General features: G+C 32.0%; 1 protein-coding gene across 2 annotated transcripts in view; it reads left to right on the top strand.

Moving 5' to 3' along the window:
- Positions 1-15,535, top strand: part of LOC126886960 (dentin sialophosphoprotein) — a 484,697-nt gene that overhangs the window by 426,003 nt on the left and 43,159 nt on the right. The gene's annotated exons all lie outside the window — the stretch shown is intronic.

Below are 15,535 nucleotides of genomic sequence, written 5' to 3'. Positions count from 1 at the left end.
AATGACGCACGAAACGCAGCAGTAGAAAGAATTTTTGCTCAGCTTGAAATTGAAAATTTTATAGCAAAACATGTACCTACTAAAGAAATAATAGCTATTATTTTGCAGGTTGTAATACATAGTAGCCTCTAATAATGATGATGCCATGTCCACTACTAACACATAAAACTCTCGTGCCCAGTGTAAACACAATAACGTTTCTCATGGAACGTAACGCACAGAAGCGTAGATAACGCTTGTTTTTTAGTGTGAACCACGTTCGTTGTTCACTAGTAATATAAACCCGCCTTAATACGAAAAACAACATATTTTCCAGGCTGTCACACTGGTATAAAATGTGCTGAAGATCTACGAAGACATCGAAAATCATGGTTGTAGTACACTTGTTAAAACCGAACAGACAAAAAACTCAGTAGTAAAGAAGAAGACGATAAACTGATCCTAGTCTGTCACAATAATTATGAATCACCCTTTAAATAAAGCTTAATTAACAAGATGGTTCAATGGTGAACACAAAATCTTTTATGGCTGAAAATTTTATTATATGAATTTTTTTTCCTCTGATTCTGGCTTTGGTTTAGAACTAGAACCTTTAGCCACGTAATTGTATAACTTATCACTAAGTCAGGGGAGTAATGTGTAGTGTGTGTGTTGAGTAAGTGTCTTGTTACTTTGCAAAGTCGACGTCATTGTCTTTGCAAAGAGACGCTAATTGTTTCCGAACGTCTGCGGTCCCTCCGGTGAGTACCGATCCCACAAGGACAGAAACTATTTTCCATTTATTAATTTATAATAAATGAAAAATTTATTTAAATAGGCGCTCTTACCACTGCGCCACAGAGGGGGTATTTATTTGAATTTGTCTATTTAATTTGCCATGTTTAATAAAGCACCATATTTTGATAGCCTTTTGGCATACAGTATTATGTATGATATCGATTTATTTTTGAAAACCTCGTACACTCCACCGTGCAAGATACGTTAACAATTTCCGTCACATTTTACGTCATTTTAAAATCCGTCTTTGTAGTAAATGGGATTTTTACGGAGATTGGAAAACTATTATAACCAACTCTCCTGCTTTATCCAGGTTTAGAACTAGCAACTACAGTTTGAGCTCGGCTTAATCCACAGGCGGGTCTCGTTTCGTATGCTGGTATATTTAATGAATAACTATTATTTACATAATAATTATTATAAACAGCTTTGTTCGTTTCAAAAAAGGGTATGTAAAAAATAGCGGTGTGTTTCATAACTTTTGTCATAAATAATGTGGTGTATCTTAATTTTTATTATCTTGCTTCTTCGTCTTCTTCTGTTAACAGCTCTTGACTGACCAAGCCTGAAGAGAAATCTTTTTGGTGTTTCCATTTTCATTTGTCTTTTGCTACCTGGTGCTTTTCTCTTTCTGCCTTTTCTTTCACATCGTCCAGCCATCTTATTAGAGGTCAATCCACCCTTCTCTTAGGTATCCTCTTTACGATATGTTTAGTCCACCTCGTATCATCTTGTCACGCAACATGTCCAGACCACTTATATACAGGGTATTTGGTAAAGAATGGGATATAGCTTAACCTTAGATACCTGAGGTTAAAATAGGTCGATTTAAGCTAACTTACCTTAGTACAAAAGTTGATAATAACTATTTTTGAATATTTTTTGATTCCTGACAGGCATGGGACAACAACACGAAATTTGGTAAGTGGTGCTAGTACTGTACATCCTACTAAATTATGTTAAACAAACGTTTCTGGCTACTACCAGAGGCGTACGACGGGCGAACGTGAATGGTTGACTCCAATACGTGACGTGATTCTCCAATACTTTCTATGTAAATAACATACTCTTTATTCGTAACGATAAAGCCATTAGTTTTCGAGATATTTGAAGCTAAAAACGAAGGAGCATAATACATTAATCAAAATAAGTGTGCCTTTTCATTTTTAACTTCAAATATCTCGAAAACTAATGACTTTATCGTTCCGAATGAAGAGTATATTATTTGCATAGAGAGTATTGGACAATCTAAAAATTATGCTAAAATGACAATTTCATCAGTGGCGTAGAATTTGGGAAGGGTCAACCATTCACTTCCCCCTGCCGTACGCCTCTGGTAGTAACCAGAAACGATTAATTAACATAATTTAGTAGGGTGTACAGTGCCTACACTTTCTGCCAAGTATCCCACGGATCTGTCAAATTATTTTAAAGTATTAATTTTTTTTTAATTTATTGTCTATTTAAAGCTTTAAGAACTATGTGTGCCCGGTACTATAAAACTATTTGACATATCCTTATTATGGTACTTGGTAGAAACTGTAGGTACTGTACACTGTACACCCTACTAAATTATGTTAAATAATCGTTTGTGGTTAATACGAGACCGTACGACAGGGGAAAGTGAATGGTTGACCCTTCCCAAATTCTACGCCACTGATGAAACTACTATTTAACATAATTTTTAGATTTTCCAATACTTTTTATGCAAATAATATACTCTTCATTCGTAACGATGAAGTCATTAGTTTTCGAGATATTTGAAGTTAAAAATGAAAAGGCATACTTATTTTGATTAATGTATTATGCTCCTTCGTTTTTAGCTTCAAATATCTCGAAAACTAATGGCTTTATCGTTACGAATGACGAGTATGTTTTTTACATAGAAAATATTGAAGAATAAAAAATTGCACTAAAATAGCAATTCCGCTAGTAGCGTAGAATTTGGGAAGGGTCAACCATTTACGTTCCCCCGTCGTACGCCTCTGATAGTAGCCAGAAACGTTTGTTTAACATAATTTAGTAGGGTATATAGTACCAGCACTACTTACCAAATTTCGTGTTGTTGTCCCATGTCTGTCAAGAAATATTCAAAAATAAATAAAATAAAAGTTTAATGTTCTGAAGCTATTTCCTTGTGGCATTTTTATGATTAACTATTGATATGAGAAATAAGCCACAATTAAATTTAAAAAATCATTTTATAACGTTTCGATGCCCAAATTGGGTGTCGTTGTCAAAATACAAAATACTACTAAATTAAACAAAAATTTGGTTGCTAAGTAAAAAAATTCTTCTAACAATTTATTTCTTCTTACTCATTTATATAAGCAATTCAGACGTATATTATACATTTTAAAGTAGAAGACTTTAAAATGATATCGCCAATATTTATGAGTTGCGTTCCTGGGACGACTTTAGTAAAAGATGGTTCATTCGATTACATGAAATCAATCCCAACTCCGAAAATCGAAGAATATCCATCACAAAAAAATCATAGCATGTGATCTGTCTTTAAAAAGACAACCAAATGCAACGATGACAGTAAAATTCTCGCGTTAGAGATTCTATAGTAAATCACGACGGAAAACCAGGAAAAAAAAAGTTAATAAAATTATTAAATAATAAAATATTAATAATATGAAATATTATTAATAATACATTTTTACATACCTGTAGTCTCCTTATTTTGGGATTGTCACAATAATTTTTCTTCGATTCTTCGGGCATTGTTTCCTTATTCCATATTATATTCTGTATTAGTTCATAAATCTTTCTGTATAGTGCCTCACCCCCGTATTTTATAAGTTCTGCACATATTCCGTCATCTCCCGCTGTTTTCCCGTTTTTCAGTTTTGCATATTTTATCTATTACTTCTGTATAGGTCAATTCTTCTTCTTCACCTTGTTCCGGGTTCATTATTGTTTCTCTTTCTTCTTCTATATCCGTTTCTTGATACATTTCTTCGAAATACCTCTGCCATGTTTCTGCTTCTATGGCTACATTAGCTGTCCGTTTTCTACTACCCAGCTTTAAGTATTGGTACAGTGGTTTTGAATTGTGTCTTTTATTTTCTGTCTCGAGTCTCGATCTACTATAATTTCGTCTACTTTTTTATTTTTCTTTGATTTAAACAATTTCTTTGTCTTTTTCCGTTGATCTTGGTATTTTTCTCGTTTCTCTTCTTTGCCTGTGCTTAGCCATTTCAACCTTTTTTTATTCTTTTCGTCCACTGCTAGTTTGCACTCTTCGTCAAACCAACTGTTTCTTCTTTCTTTTTGCATTTTTCCAACCACTTTCTTTGCTGCTTTGTTTATTCCTTGTTTGATTTTTTTCCAGTGTTCCTCCATTTCTTGTTTCTCCTTGAACTGCATCTCTGCATTTACTTCTTTTACAAATCTTCTTTTTACTCCTTTCTCTTTCAATTTTTATCTACGTCCCATCTTCCCTGTGCTTTTCGTCTTTCATTATTTGTTGTTTTTATTTTACATTTTGCAATCACTAGCATATGGTCCGAATCGATGTTGGCCCCTCTGTGAGACCTAACGTCATTTATCGACTATTTGTGTGACTTTTTAATAAGTACATGGTCTATTTGATTCTCCTCCAGACTGCCTGGTCTCATCCATGTTATCTTGTGTATGTTTTTGTGTTTGTATCTCGTGCTACTTATGTCCATGTTTAATGCCGCTGCTAAATTACATAGTCTTTCTCCATTATTGTTTGTTGGGCTATGTAATGAGTTTTCCCCTGCAACCTCCCTAAAGCATTTTTCTTTGCCTTTTTGTGCGTTGAAATCGCCTATAATAATTAGTATGTCTTCTCCCGGGATTTTTTCGGCATTTTCTTCTAGTGTTTCGTAGAACTGTTGTTTTATTAAGCTGTTTATATAACCATCGTATTACAAAATGATATTTACCTAACCAATAACCTATATTCATACTTAATTACATACATATTATTACCTATTTTATACCAGAAAGAATTTTTTATACGGGTGATTTTATTTCAAATCACTCAATTTTGGATCAAAAAAACTTTTGGATCTCCGATTTGTCTGAAAATTGGTATATAATAGCATCTGCGGGATGTAGAAATAAAACATTTAAGGTAGAATTGTCTTCTTCTTTTTTTCTCAAAATGTTATTTTAAGCGATTTTACAGTGATTTGGTATTTATTTAAACAATTTTGCATATTCTATCATAAAGTATCAATGGAAAACATAATATTTTAATAGAAGGGACTCAATTCAAAAATATCATTGTACGGCATTATAACAAGTTATTTTGATTCAAAACAACTTTTTAATCAAATTTTATAGTGTAGAAATCGTTAAAATAGCGTTTTTTACATTTTCCTCCATTTCCAAAATACATCATAATCGATTTGGATGAAAATTTGCCCACAGATAGCCAAAGCATAGGACTTTAAGTGGTTAGAAGGATTTGAATTATATTACAATACCAAAAAAGTTACATGCAATATAGACCAGTATAATTTTAAGTGGATGTGAGAGGTGGCATTCAGATTTTTGCGGATAAAGTTAGGTGATAACTTCGGTAATAAATAATAATTGATTTATGCTCCTTCTCAAATATGCCCGGAACATTAATAAAAAAAATAAGATATTTAAAAATTTCAAAACATTTCGTTTTTTTTTTCTACTTTTTTTGCTTATAACTTTAAAACGATTCATTTTGGAACAAAGTCGTCTAGGAATAAAACAAAGATAAATAAATTTTCTATCAGATCCGATTGGTTAAAAATGTCTTAATTTATCACCCTTGCTGCAGAATAGCAATAAATATAAAATAAGGGGGCAAAACAAGTCTGCCATTATTCAATGATTTTCCATCACTTAGGTTACACTTGGAACCTTCCTAATTCGCTTGGAAAATTTTTGTAATGTGCTAAAACCGTACACCAAATTTCATTAAAATTGACTTACTAGATTTTGAATAATAATTTTGCAATCTAAACTTTTTTAAAAAACTAAAATTTTTTAAAATCTTGCACAACAAAAACTAGAACATACAAAGATTTGTCAATTTTTTTACATATAAAGAAGCACTCCACCTATCTAATACATTTTACAGAATTGAAACCGGATTATTTAAGCAGCCTCAGCAATGTTTTAAAGTTATAAACAATTTTTTGGTTTATAAACAAATTAGTGCCGTGGCCAGGAGGGTGGCTCCTTTATTTAGATGGACTTACCCAAGATTTTTATGTATTTTTTGACCCGTAGAACACGATTTTTTTGGATAACAGTTGATCCGGATGTCGATAAGATTGTTATAAACAAAGAACTTGAGGAATTACATAACATCGATTTTTCGCAAAATAATATATTTTTTTGTATTTCTTGGGTAATTCTAAGCAAAAAATGTTCTTACAAGTTTTTTCGTAGGATGCATAGTTTTCGAGATAAACGCAGTGGAACTTTCAAAAAATCGAAAAATTGCAATTTTTGAACGCGAATAACTTTTGATTAAAAAATAAAATAGCAATTCTGCTGACAGCATTTGAAAGGTTAAGTCAAATTATACCGGTTTTAATTATTTGCATTGCTAAAAATTAATTTTTTATTATTAAACAAAGCAATTTGTTTATAAGCCAAAAAATTGTTTATAAGTTTAAAACATTGCTGAGGCCCCTTAAATAATCCGATTTTAATTTTGTAGAGTGTATTAAATAGGCAGAGCACCTCTATTAAAAAAATTAGCCAACTTCTAAATGGTCTACTTTTTGTTCAGAAATATTTTTAAAAATTTGAACTTTTTTAAAAACATTTAGATTGCAAATTTATTATGCAAAATCTATTAGGTCGATTTTAATGAAATTTGGTACACGGTTTAAGTATGTTACAACGAATTTTCTAAGCGAATTACTAAGGTTCTAAGTGCCACCAAAGTGGTTAAAAATATTGAATAACAACAGGCGTATTTTGCCCCCTTATTTTGTATTTATTGCTATATTGCAGAAAAGCTAATACGTTAAGACATTTTTGACCAGTCGTATATCATACAAAATTCAATTATCTTTATTTTATTTCTGTACGACTTTGTTCCAAAACGACTCGTTTTAAAGTTATAAGCAAAGAAAGCAGAAAAAATCGACGTTTTTCGAAATTTTTAAATATTTTAATTTTTTTATTAATGTTCCGGGCATATTTGAGAAGGAGCATAAGTCAATTATTATTACTGAAGGTGTCACCTAACTTTATCTGCAAAAATCCGAATGCCACCTCTCACATCCAAAAATAGACGTTTTTTCACAGATTCTTACTGGTCTAATATAATAGTCAAAAATATAGGCGTCTACTGTAAGTACAATTAACTCGGAAAATATCGACCTTACGACAAAAATTGTTAAATAGAAATAATTGTAATAATTGTAAAAAGAATTTATTTGGAACAATTTCAGTTCCTACCATTTTTGTCGAAAAGTTAAAAATGGCGGAGATATTGAGCAAAAACGGTTCTCCTTTAAAATCAAGATGGCGGCTAACGTAAAGGGGGAATTCATTCGCAATTTTAAATTTAGGCTACTACTGACCCACCTAAAGATTAGAGAAATAAAATTTTGGGCAGCTCGGCATGCAAGGTCAAATTCTATCCTGACTGGACTAATATACTTTTGAGTCTGATATTATTGCATGTATCTTTTTTGGTATTGTAATAGATGTAATTCAAATCCTTCTAACCACTTAAGTGCTATGTTTTGGCTGTCTGTGGACAAATTTTCAGCCAAATCGATTATGATGTATTTTGGGAATGGAGGAAAATGTAAAAAACGGTATTCTACACTATAAAATTTGACCAAAAACTTGTTTTGAATCAAAATAACTTGTTATAATGCCATATAATGACATTTTTGAGTCCCTTCTATTAAAATATTAGTTTTTCCATTGATAGTTTACGATAGAAGATGCAAATTTAATTAAATAAATCACTGTAAAATCGCATAAAATAACATTTTGAGAAAAAGAGAAGAAGAAGACTTTTTGACCTTAAATATCTTATTTTTACGTCCCGCAGAAGCTATACACCAAGTTTCAGAAAAATCGGAGATCCAAAAGTTTTTGCCTGAGTGATTTGACATGGAATGTACCCATACTACATTTAGGTAACATACTACATTTTAGTAAGTGGCCTGTAATTCTGACATTCCCTCTTATCTCCTATCTTATATATTGGCTATATAAAGCCAACTGCCCATTCCTCTGGCATTTACTCCTTGGTTCATATGTTATTAGATATTGCATTCTTCCCCAGAGTTGGGGTACTAAATGTTTTAATAATTGTGCCGAAATATCTGTACATTTTAGTGCACCTGGTATATTTCTAATTTAGGTACCTAAATGGTTGACTTTCAGAAAATGCAGACAACAAAGAATACTTTTATTTCATATGAGGTGTCTAAAAGCCAAGTGGTATAAGTGCAATTTTGGTCAAGTTGGAGATAATTACAGTAATAGATAGTCAATGCCCATTTTAATGTTGTGGTCAAAGGATACAAGTGAATTTAAAAACCAGTAGTGACATCTATGGATATTTCACTTATATCTTGAAAATAGTTTGTTTATCATTTGGCAGCCATTGGATATGAGTACGCTTATATCCCTTGACCTCCAAACAAGTGTTAGTTATATCGTTTGGCAACCAACTCTTTAATACTTGTTAGTAATTGTCTAGTAACACTAAACTAAATATTGTCTATACATATCTAGTAATTTTAGTAATTATATTTTTGCGAACTTAGTTACATTTTAGACGTGAATGGAAATTACTCTACAACCAAGCACACTTGTTCATAACCAATATTAAGAGTAAACAAACATAAATAACAAAAATCTTACGTTGATTAATAATAATATAAAGATCATCCTGATACATTGTTTTTCAAGAACAGTGTAGGAACTAGGAACTAAATCTCTTCTCGAAAATTTGAGCATGAAACCGAATCGTCGGGGAAAACCTCAGATATTACAAAATAATCTACCACGTGAAACTAGAAAGCCGAAAGCCATTATTAAAACAGGCAACATATGGTAATATTATGGAATTAGTGTAGTTTGTGCCTCCCATCCATCACAACTTCCACAGAAATTTGCCTTACCAACAACGGGAAAGACAACAAATCCTAGGTCAAGGTACTCAGGATCATATTCAGGAAGAACCCGACGAACCAGATAACTGCTTTGAAAGCGATGATGACTAATTAATTGTATTTCTAGTGTGTTTCCTACTTTTTACATTTTATATGGCAATTGTTCACTTTTTTACAAAAATTCGGTGTTTCGTTAATTAAATTGTATTTAAAGGAATAAAGGTACAAGTACAGTCCAAGTATTTAATTGGAAGACAATGGGTATAAGTGCTGTTTCTTTTTCTAGAATATCTTATAAAATGCTAAGTTTTTTCAATCTGATATAAATATACTATTACATAAAAGTTTTTAAAGTTAAAAAGACCAGCCAATCACTAATTATTTTGAAAAACAAGCGGTATAATTTAGGAAAAGTGTTAAACTTCAAACTTGATTTTCTCAAAAGTACCAAAAATGCACTTGTATCCCTTGGCTTCTACACGCCTTATATACAAGGTGTATCATTAAGAATAAAAAAACAGTAAAATCCTGTATAAAAGGTATATTTAAAATCCCTCAAAAGGGCCTTGCCGTCATACTTTTAACATGTGAACAAGTCATATCCATAGCTCAGATGTTACCTGGGGCAGATTAACCAAATATTTTAAACATCCTAGCTTAATTTAATATTTATACCTTGACGGACAACTTTTACTGGGCTTTGACCCACATATTTTTGTCAAGCAATATCTTGGTGGTTAGCATATACATTGCACGTAAGCACTGATGATGACTGGTAAACCAGTCGAAAACTAGTTATGTTGTGATTTTGATGTGGCCCTTTTGAGGGATTTTAAATATACCTTTTATACAGGATTTTACTGTTTTTTGTATTATATGGTATACAGCCAACTACAGGAAAATTTTTCCTTGTGGATTTTTATCATTAAGAATGTCCAATCTCTGAAAACTATTTGACATACCCTTTTCATACTTGGTATAAAGTGCGACTACTATACACCCTACTAAATTATGATACATAAACGTTTCTAGCTACTACCAGAGGCGTACGACAGGGGATAGTGAATGGTTGACCCTTCCTAAATTTTTCGCCGCTGGGGGAATTACTATTTTAGTGCAATCTTACGATTTTCCAATACTTGCTACGTAAATAATATACTCTTCATTGGTAACGATAAAGTCATTAGTTTTCGAGATATTTGAAGTTAAAAATGAAACGACCCGGTTATTTTGATTAATGTATTGTGTCGCTTCATTTTAAATTTCAAATACCTCGAAAACGAATCATTTTATCGTTAGGTACGGATGAAGAGTATATTATTAACATAAAAATTATTTAGACCAGTAAGGATCTGCGAAAAAACGTCTATTTTTGGATGTGAGAGGTGGCATTTGGATTTTTGCAGATAAAGTTAGGTGACACCTTCAGTAATAATAATTGACTTATGCTCCTTTCAAATAAGCCCGGAACATTAATAAAAAAATTAAAATATTTAAAAATTTCGAAAAACGTCGATTTTTTTCTGCTTTCTTTGCTTATAACTTTAAAACGATTCGTTTTGGAACAAAGTCGCACAGAAATAAAATAAAGATAATTGAATTTTGTATGATATACGACTGGTAAAAAATGTCTTAAAGTATTAAATTTTCTGCAATATAGCAATAAATACAAAATAAGGGGGCAAAATAAGTCTGTTATTATTCAATATTTTTAACCACTTTGGTGGCACTTAGAACCTTAGTAATTCGCTTAGGAAATTCTTTGTAACATACTTAAATCGTGTACCAAATTTCATTAAAATCGACCTAATAAATTTTGCATAATAAATTTGCAATCTAAATGTTTTTAAAAAAGTTCAAATTTTTTAAAATCTGTCTGAACAAAAAGTAGACCATTTAGAAATTGGCTAATTTTTTTACATATAAAGAGGTGCTCTACCTATCTAATACACTTTACAGAATTAAAATCGGATTATTTAAGGGGCCTCAGCAATGTTTTAAATTTATAAACAATTTTTTGGCTTATAAACAAATAGCTTTGTTTAATAAAAAAAATTAATTTTTAGCAATGCAAATAATTAAAACCGGTATAATTTGACTTAAACTTTCAAATGCTGTCAGCAGAATTGCTATTTTATTTTTTAATCAAACATTATTCGCGTTCAAAAATTGCAATTTCTCGATTTTTTGAAAGTTCCACCGCGTTTATCTCGAAAACTATGTATCCTACGAAAAAACTTGTAAGAACATTTTTTGCTTAGAATTACCCAAGAAATACAAAAAAAAATTTTTTGCGAAAAATCGATGTTATGTAATTCCTCAAGTTCTTTGTTTATAACAGTCTTATCGACATCCGGATCAACTGCTACCCAAAAAAATCGTGTTCTACGGGTCAAAATACATAAAAAACTTGGGTAAGTCCATCTAAATAAAGGAGCCCGTAGCACCCCCTCCTGGCCACAGCACTAATTTGATTATAAGCCAAAAAATTGTTTATAACTTTAAAACATTGCTGAGGCTGCTTAAATAATCCGATTTCAATTCTGTAAAGTGCATTAGATAGGTAAAGTACTTCTTTATATGTAAACAAATTGACAAATCTTTGTTATGTTCTAGTTTTTGTTGTGCAAGATTTTAAAAAATTTTAATTTTTTAAAAAAAGTTTAGATTGCAAAATTATTATTCAAAATCCAGTAAGTCAATTTTAATGAAATTTGGTGTACGGTTTTAGCATATTACAAAAATTTTCTAAGCGAATTAGGAAGGTTCCAAGTGTAACCTAAGTGATGGAAAATCATTGAATAAGGACAGGCTTGTTTTGCCCCCTTATTTTATATTTATTGCTATTTTGAAGCAAGGGTGATAAATTAAGACATTTTTAGCTAATCGCGTCTGATAGAAAATTTAATTATCTTTGTTTTATTCCTATACGACTTTGTTCTAAAATGAATAGTTTTTAAGTTATAAGCAAAAAAATTAGAAAAAAAACAAATTTTTTGAAATTTTTAAATATTTTATTTTTGTATTAATGTTCCGGGAAAATTTGAGAAGGAGCATAAATCAATTATTATTAACGAAGTTATCACCTAACTTTATCCGCAAAAATCTGAATGCCAACTCTCACATCCACCTAAAAACAAATCCTTACTGGTCTAATTGGAAAATCTAAAAATTACATTAAGTAACAATTGCGTCAGTGGCGTGGAATTTGGGAAGGGTAAACCAGCCATCCTTTGTCGTACACCTCTGGTAGTAGCTAGAAACGTTTATTTATCTTAATTTGGTAGGGTGTACAGTACCTACACTTTCTGCCAAGTATGATAAAGATACGCCAAATAGTTTTAAAGTACTGGGTACAAATAGTTTTTAAATTTTAATTATATGAATTATAACGTGTGATCCAAAATTATTGTCACCATAGGTGGCTCTGAACGACAGAGATACAGTGCATGTCTATTATACTTTCCAGTTTACGTCAACTTTGCAGTGTACGTCAACTTAACAAGAAAAGTTAAGTTATGTAGAGATGTTGGTGGTGGACATATTATGCAGCATCTTGTTTGATTTGATTTAGTATTGTTACTTATAATTTTGTTAATTCTTTTTATTTTTGATTAAAGTTCTGTGTTAAAGGTTTTGACTGATTTTTTATGTTTTATAATGTTAATCAAAATTAATTAATAAACCAATGATATAAATTCAGATTAAAACAAGACATACGTAATTTTTTGCACGGCTAGCTTTGATCCCAATAATTGTGGATCGCTCGTCATAAATTATATTAATCAAAATAACTGTGTCGTTTCATATTTAATTTCAAATATCTCGAAAACTAATGACTTTATCGTTACCAATGAAAAGTATATTTGTACAATAAATATATTATACACGGCTCACTAAAATAATTAGTTACGCCCCTGTACTACTGATTACTTAAAATTCAAGTAGTATTTATGTAACCTTTCTGGAAACTCCAGGTTATTGTCGAGACTCGCATTTGAACCCCTCGCCGGGGCAGATCGTCAAAAGCTTCCTAACGAGAATCATCTCTAATCTATCGACGCTCCCGCTATTCGTAAAAAGGCCGCATTTTACCGGCTTTTTTTGCTATCGTTTTATACCGCTCAGATAATTCAATCTGCTCAGTATTATCGACGATGATTTATTTAGCGTATTAGTGAGTGCCTTACAAATGAACCAAATGGATTATGGAATTCAATCAGAGCTCTGATGTGACACGTCATCAAGGAATAAAACTGTAAGTACTCTACATGTATGTGAACATAACTTATTAGTCGTGATACTGTATGCATTTTGAACCATATACCTCTCGTAGCAAATATTCTTTGTGCCATTTATGCAGATAATACTTTAAATTACATATGAAAAATCGTTATCTACTCTTAACCAGCTTACCTATGGGAATATACTCTATAACCGTACAATAAGTATAGGTTACTATTGTTAAGGATACTTTACGTATTGCCTAAACATTTCTGTTCCATCGAGCCGTATCATATTAATTATTTATTAATTAAATCCTCAAGGTCCTTCGTATTTGCATATTTTGATAATCTCTATTCTGAGAATAACGGTTTTTCATTTATAGTGTCTTTCTGTTGCATTTGGAAATTTCCAAGCCACGCCGCCCCGGCACAAAAATAAAATATTCCTCTCTTTCTGCACTCAAATTCTCAGTATTTAACCCAGCACGTCTCTACAATAGCTGGTAGGTTGTTAAGCCCGGTCTACACGTGCAATTTCAGAAACTACTTGCTTTGTTCAAATAAAGGAGTCGTTTTGTTTGTATGAAAAAATATTTGCATATATTACATTATTTTATTTTCGTAAATATATTTTTCTGTTTATAGTATACAAAAAGTGTACTCATTTCTTGGCTGATAGTACGGGTGTTATAATTTTAACATTGTTTGTTCAACCTTTTGATTTAAATTAAATTTATAATTTTGAATCCGATTAAGCCTGGTTCACAGGTTACAAAAATTATTAAAAATAATTTTGTTTTCTTGCATAAATTGTAAGTTTTTGCTACATTTAGCTTCGCTTAAGCTCATTTTACACTTCTAGAAAACTATAGAAAATAAATAATTGTTTTTTCCTTCAATTTAATTAATTTAAATACTTGTTAAGGGTGTCTCACACTTGCTGAAAAATACCCATTTTGGAAAATTGCATATATTTTGAAATTTTATAGTTTTGCATTTCATATACTAATCTGCGCTCATACAGGGTGATACTATTAAGCCAATCTCACACTATTAAACGTGTAATATATAGTATATTGTACATATTCTCTCATTTTCGCATCGATTTATAGGTTTAGACATTTGCAAATAATCTATCTAATCTCACATTCTCGCAACATGGCTGACCGATCAAAATATAACCGACAGAGGCTCACCGCAAAACTTGATATAACCAAGTTGGCTGATTCGGTTCCCACAACTCTTAATTCTCTAAACAAATATAAAATTCGTGAAATAATTTCACAACTCAAACATTCTTACGGACTTTTCCGCGATGCTCAAAATGTGCTGGAGACGATCCCCGAGGAACCTACCCCCTCTACTGATTCCTCTGTGGTTTTTGATAAATATTTGGATACAATTTCTCTATTGGAAGAAAGGTTAGAGGTCATTGAAAGTTCTAATGTGACTGCTACCCCCTCCCTCCAATTTGACCCTAATTCTTCTCTAACCTCACAGTCTATGGCTAGGCAACGAACAGTAAACCTCCCTCGTATTCAGTTAAAACCATTTAGTGGCTTAGTTACTGAATACAATTCATTCATTGAGACCTTTGATACAATAATAGGATCTGATACTACATTAAGTGATCTGGAAAAACTCATTTACCTCAAAAGTTTTCTAACTTCCGAGCCTTTGACGCTTCTCGAGCATATCCCACTCACAGGTGACAATTACAAAATAGCCCGGGATAACCTGACACAAAGGTACGCCAACTCTAAATCGCTTATCAAAACTCTCATCTCTCAAATTCTTGATGCGCCTCCTATTTCTGGAAACGCAAATCACTCACAATTAAGAAATTTTCATACGGTCATGTCAAATAATTTCAAGGCCCTATTGAACTTGAATAGGCCCCCTTCAGATCTCTTGCATTTACTTCTCATACATATCGCTACTCAGAAACTCGACGCACCTACCATTAGGGCTCTTGAGTTCCAATCCGGTGGTAGCCAAGCTACCCCTGATTTTGTCCATTTTCTAGGGGAAATCGAGACACGCGTTGTTCATCTTGAGAATATTCAATCTCAATCAAAACCAAAATCGACTACTACTTCCAGACACTCTTTACACCTAGCCTCAGACACTTCTACCAGTAACCTTTCGCCTCGCTTAGGTCCTAAGAAATGTTCCTATTGCAACGACTCTCACTCGATCTACTCTTGTCCTCAGTTCAAGCAGTTGAATTCTAAAGAACGTTTTAGTTTTGTCAAACAAAATAAATTTTGTATTAATTGTCTTGGGTCTCACATGCTCGATCAGTGTAAATCCAAATTCTCTTGCATAGTTTGTAAATCTCGTCATCACACGTTGCTCCATTTCGACAAAACGGGTCATAGTAACCCTTCCGCGGCTGTTGGCCAACACAACTCAAAT

Source organism: Diabrotica virgifera, chromosome 6 (genome assembly GCF_917563875.1).
Source record: "Diabrotica virgifera virgifera chromosome 6, PGI_DIABVI_V3a".
Lineage (NCBI taxonomy): Eukaryota > Metazoa > Arthropoda > Insecta > Coleoptera > Chrysomelidae > Diabrotica > Diabrotica virgifera.
The sequence above is the reverse complement of the archived record's forward strand: the minus strand, read 5'-3'. Positions and strand labels throughout refer to the sequence as shown.